Source organism: Spinacia oleracea, chromosome 5, assembly GCF_020520425.1.
Source record: "Spinacia oleracea cultivar Varoflay chromosome 5, BTI_SOV_V1, whole genome shotgun sequence".
Taxonomy (NCBI): Eukaryota; Viridiplantae; Streptophyta; class Magnoliopsida; order Caryophyllales; family Amaranthaceae; genus Spinacia; species Spinacia oleracea.
The window spans coordinates 8,627,280-8,633,279 of NC_079491.1; the positions used below are offsets into that span (position 1 = coordinate 8,627,280).

Sequence of the window (6,000 nt, forward strand, 5' to 3'; positions counted from 1 at the left end):
TCATTGTCCAATAATAATAAGTTGTTGGGGTCAATCTCAATTATCTTTATGAAATTGAACAAGTCTATGTGTATTTTGATGGTTGTTCGTTTGAATTCAAGTAGGATTAGAAGAAGAAAGGATTTTTCTAAGGAAGTTTTAGTGGTAAGTGGAATAGGAGGGCACAAACATTAGCTTACTTAACTTATTTTGTGTTCTGTAAGTACGACACCGGAAAGAACAAAGAACATAATGTAGTATCCAAAACTTTATCCAAAACTTATTTTGTGTCGTACTTACTTAACTTTTTTTTAAGTATGACACCGGGAGGGCACAACCCTTTTTGAGTATGGGTCGTTTCAGTTTTCATATTGATTGTTAGGTTTACCATGGTTAGCCCCCTTTTCTTTGCTCACGTTGTTTATATATTTGAAGATATCACTGCGTGGTCTTTCAGGCTTGATATCTCTTGCATTACATATCAGAAGCTTTATATCCTCTCAGTTTGTTTCTTTGGGCTGCTAAAGTCTGGTTCTTTGGCTTTGTTTTGTGTTTTTTGAATCATATCCAGTGCGTATGAGCTCAATAGGGAGAAGAACATGTCTATCCTTCAATTTGAACCGGCACATGCACGACGATGTTTCCTATGCTGGGATGAACCGACTGCTAAAGGGGAAGAAGGCATTCAATGATTGATTTACTTCAATTGACTTAGACGAAAAAATGATTGGAATCTCACCATTGCAGCAAAATATGTAAGTTTCTTTGTTGGTCTTAATTTTCTTGTTTTTAATAAAGTAGGATACTTTTGGTAGAGTAATCACTGAACTACTATTTTGTGTATTGCAATCAAGAGTCACTGCCAATATCCTGAACTTGGGGTATTGCAACCAAGAGACTTTTGGTGGGGTAGTCAATTTCTTGAAATGTTTGACTGGTCCATATCCTTAATTTCGGGGGTGAAGTGCTGAATTTCCCTCAATATCATCAATTGTATGCATGGGTAATCTCTCACCATCTTTAATCAGAGGATTTTAGGTGGAGTAAGAGATTTTTAGGAAATGAGGTGAAATAAATTCAATGTTAGCAGCTATTGGTTAGATTTTCAAACGGAGGTTGCTTTTGAAATGGCTGAATTTAGTACCTAATTCAATAATTTTTGAAGTTTTACCTTTTGAAGTCTGAGAAATTATCGTTCCTGATTATCGGTCTGTTCTTCTAAGAGCTTCTGTTACTGCAGCAAGTTTTGTTATTTAGGTTTTGGCAAGGTGCATTTGATGTAGTCAATGACATTTTTTTAACCCTTTGAAGTCTGAGAAAATTTTCACATTTTTTGAGTATCAGTCATTGTAGTCTGAGAAATTTCTTTGAGTATCAGCCATTGTATTGTTTTCGTCGCGCTGTTTTAGTAAGACTTTTCCTGGTTATTTTACTACTATTTCAACTGCTATTTTGTGACCATTCTATTATGATTTTAACTTCTGCTCTTTCTTTTATCTCTTTTCTCGCTGAATGTAAAACTATTGTAATTGCTTGGATTGACTTTTTGTTCTGACTTAGTTGAGTAGTTATGCAATGCAATTTAGTTTAGGTTAAGCTCTTCTGTTCTCATATTTCGTATTTAGTCTTTACTACCCTATACCTTAATTTGACCATCCGTGCAGCAATATCTAGATGATAGCTAACTGCTGTCAAATGATTTGGCACACCGAAAAAGAATAGTTTCTACTTTTCTATTAGAGAACACAGTTCAATACTGATGTGGTAGCCTAAAAATTTTATGTTTGAAGTGCTGGAAATCTGAAATCATATACCATCATTGTTTCATTCACCGGTGCTGTAATGAAATATTTTTGGATATCAGCAATAATGTGAAATATGGGAACACTGTTTATGTCAGTGTCTCTTTCTGACTTGAGTTTCGTACTCTATGTTTCTCTTATTTTAATTTTTAATTGTCAAGCTTGCTTCTAGCTTAATCAGTAAAGTTCTTTGCAGGCTCGAAGTTTCCAGTTTACCTGTGGCCTTGTAAATGTTGCAGAGACTGGGTAAGCCTTTCATTTAATGTTCTTTTAGAATAAAGATTGGTTTGTGTAGTATTGGCGGCATATGATCAAAATGATTGTCAGTATGTTGCATGGTTGTCCTTCATTCTCGGTCACACATGTGACAGAATAACTTGCTGTACGTGTATGATTAAGCCTTTTCACTTGTTTTTCACTGCTAGATACATGCTATTGAGCCGGAGTGCCTCACCATGCCATCATAAAAAAGTTTGCTCGACAGGAGATATCATGCCTTGAGTTGATTTCAGTCATCTCTAAGTTATCTAGGGGTATACATGTGCCACTGGAATATATAACTTATGTGGACCGGCATCGAAGGAAGGTAACTGCTTTATGTTAGCTATCTGTCTCCAAGTCTCCTAACTGCTATTTATGAATTTGATATTGGTCATGATGCTTGATGCTTGATATTTATGTTTTGTTTTACAATTCATACTTTTCTAGCTATTATGTTTCCAAGTGTCACGTGTTGATTTTTTTATTATGGGAACTTGATAATTTTTTCCATGGGCTGATTGCTTCTGGAATAAGTGGATAACCCATCTCATATTGTAGTGTAAGACAGTTTCAAATATCATCCAACAAGCTAAGTAATTTACTGTCCATAGGTTTAGGTTATACACTTATACCCCCTCCGTCCCTAAAAGATTGCCCCCATATAGCAACTTTCACTTTATTAACACTTGGGTATGAAATGTGGATTGGTAAAGTGACTTTCACTTTATTAACACTTGGGTATAAAATGTGGATTGGTAAAGTGAGCCCTTGAGGAAAGAGATAAGGAGAGAGAGTAAGTGAAAAAAGTTACTAAATAACATACGAGACAACCAAATAGGAACATCCAAAAAAGGAATATGGGGCAATGTTCAAGGGGCGAAGGGAGTATCAATATCAATAAATAATAATACCCCTTCGATCCAAGATATTTGAAACGCCCATTATTTGGTTAGAAGAAATTTGGTGTAGGTAGAAGACTAGGTAAGAGTTTCCAGTTGTTTAGCTTTTTTTTAATTAAAAGTCACACAAGGTATGATTTAATATCTGAAGAGGTAATTTGGGTATTCAAAACCAAACTGATCAAGAACTATTCTTTTGCATAACTTGTATAGAGGTTGATTTGATAGCAGATTGTTGGTTCGACAACGTACATCGTGCTTGATCTTGATAGAGTGGTAGAGGGGGAAAAGTGACTGGGGAGGGGGGAGGGGGTGAGAGGTTTTCCTTCCCCAGTATTGTTCTCGGTAATGGGAATCACCCATTTCAATCCATTGGTCTGGTTTTCGTACCCGATACTTTATAACTAAGGCGAGTAGGCGACCCAAATAGGGGGTTAAGGTGTTTAATGTAGCTTTTTCTTTAGTATGTTGTGTACGTTCGTTTATATCTTTTTATTTGTCTATTTGGTAACATTTTGATGTTGCTAATTTATTATCAATTGAGGCAAAGGCTGAATTATGTACTCAGCATTAAGATTACATGTTGGTGTTAATCCCAAACCTTTAAAATATATGGAATGGGAGTACTGTGCTTAAGAACAGTGCTCCATGTGCTTCCCTTCTTTTCCACGCCATTCCCTTATTTTTTCCATTTCCCCCAATTTTCACCTTCTCTTTCAACCTAGCCCATTTTCACATTGAAATTTCCTATTTATTTGTAAAATGGAGATTTCAGCTTTCAAATCCAAGAAAATCCCTGAATCAACATTATGCATGGCATTGCTCTCATTACGCAGGACACAGTACAATAATGGATCATATGACACTGACAACTTGGAGTTAGTTTTGTCTGTTACCGGCTTGAATTTGAGTACTGTTGTATGTTGTGAGTACTCTCTTAGGAAAAAATTTCAATTGTTTGATTCTTTTGATTTAGGAGCACAAGATAATGGAAACTGGACTGACTAATTGGCAGAAAGCCTGCTTTGTTCCCACGGTCCCACCAAATCAGATGCTCTTGTAATTGCCTTCTGAAAGTGGCTGAAGAAATACTCTGGAGGTCAAGTTTGAAATTCGATGGATCGCTGCCTCCAACATCTCCTCGGGAACAGCTAATGGATATCAAGATATGTGAGTCTCTTTGAGTGAAAGACTACTGTTTGAAGTATGCAAAACTTTATCCGTGGACAATTGTTGTTTGTTTGTCTCTTCTCACCTCGTCCCCCAACCTTTTTCTCGAATTTAAGGTGAATGTCATTTCATATAAATACATCTTTCCACCAGTTACTATGATAGAATTAGGTGCCAAGGTTCACATTGATAGTCATTAGCTGCTAAACATGTTTCAGGTACTGGAGTCACGTAGTGAACTGCAGCAGCTGTAGTGCTGCATATAAGGGGCTCAACATCGTTGAACCTGTACTTAAAATCATATCTGTTATTCTAATCGGTGTTGCTGTAGTAACCCAGCAGGGAGCACTAACTACTTTTCAAAGAAGTGCTCTGTTCGTGGCAGCATTGATATGTTTTGAGGTATCAAAATGGTTGTCTCGTTTCATATACAAAAAGTGCTCTGTTCATGGCGGCATTGATATGTTTTGAGGTATCCTTATTCTAATTATCAGAGATGAAGATAAAGAAGCTGATGCCCATGGATCCTGAGTTCCGTAGACTGATAGATTGGATGGAGAAAGGCGAGTACACTTTTAAAATGTTTTTGACATCCCCAGTTGCTTGGTTTCATTGCTACTTGCTAATGTAGCTGAGAAACTTGGTTGTTTTGTGCTTTGGCAGGTGTATATGATGCATTGTAGAATATACGTGAGGCAATATGACATACGTGAGGCAATAGATGGGCCGGTAATCGAGGAATATACTTGTAAGGTTCTTATGCAAGAGTTAAAAAGAAACACTTTTGGATTTCAATGAGTCAATCAGAATCAATGAGTCAATCAGAATCAATGAGTCAACTAGAGTGACTTTGTCAATATAATGCAGTTCATAAGCATGCGCAAATATGACATAGGCTTTCTTATTCCCTTATCTTCTTGTATGCAAGTCTTCTTTTTTGTTGTGATGGTAACTCAATAATACACAACTGCAATGCATAGTTGAATAATCTCAAATTTTGTATACACATCTTGCAGATTCTTTTAGCAATCCAAATGCTGAAAGCCATGAATTTCAATTGCTCTGGAAACAAAAAGACGGGCGTAATGTTCAAGTGTAATTCTACCGATGAAGTTACTCCAAATCAAATGAATTAAGACCTACTAGAAAAAAAATATTTTATAAAATTTTCAAGTTGATTAAATACATGCAATTTGCTTACTTTGATTAAAGGTGCCCCTGAACAGGGATGTTGTTTGTTTACATACTAATTAAAACTAGCCATGTAAATGGAAGAGCCAACTTGCCATTGTGCCAAATTTTAGTTCTCCATAAACTTTGAAGCTACAATATACTATCTTATGATTAAATGTTCTTTAGTTTCCAACGGGGAGTGTTGTGTTTTAGATTTATGTATCACAGGAATGCAACACAGTTGATGGAATTGTTATATATGTAGATAGATTCAAAGCTAATATATTCATGTACGTATTAATGGATCATGTAATCTTTGTCTAATTGTTTTTCCTAAGCTCCTTTTCCTAGGGTTTTCTCCCATAATCGCTCTGTTTGTTTGCTAATTTAGTTCTGACAATTGATTTCAATATCTTGGGGAATCGCGCGCGTTAGCGCGTGGTCCAACAACTAGTAAAAAGAAAGAGATGCCTCTCAATTTTTCTCAAGAATAGTGGAATTTTACTCCACCCTTGATTTCCTTCTTGAACAAAATCGTTTTCTCTTAAGAACATAGTAATTACTGCCCTACCCTTTTCCACTTTAGGGAGTACCATAGTACCACTATACCCCAAATCTGAGGAACCATACAATAACAGAAGAGTATCTATTCTATCACTGTTGTTAAGTTGTTATTTACCTGGCAACTCAGTTTTATATTTGTATCATTTACAGAA

At 36.0% G+C, this 6,000-nt stretch overlaps 1 long non-coding RNA gene across 1 annotated transcript; it reads left to right on the forward strand.

Moving 5' to 3' along the window:
- The first annotated feature begins 4,769 nt into the window (after positions 1-4,769).
- On the forward strand, positions 4,770-5,592 carry LOC110794497 (uncharacterized). The gene is made up of 2 exons (XR_002535045.2): positions 4,770-4,859; positions 5,128-5,592. It is a non-coding gene; the product is annotated as an uncharacterized lncRNA (long non-coding RNA).
- Positions 5,593-6,000: the final 408 nt, after the last annotated feature.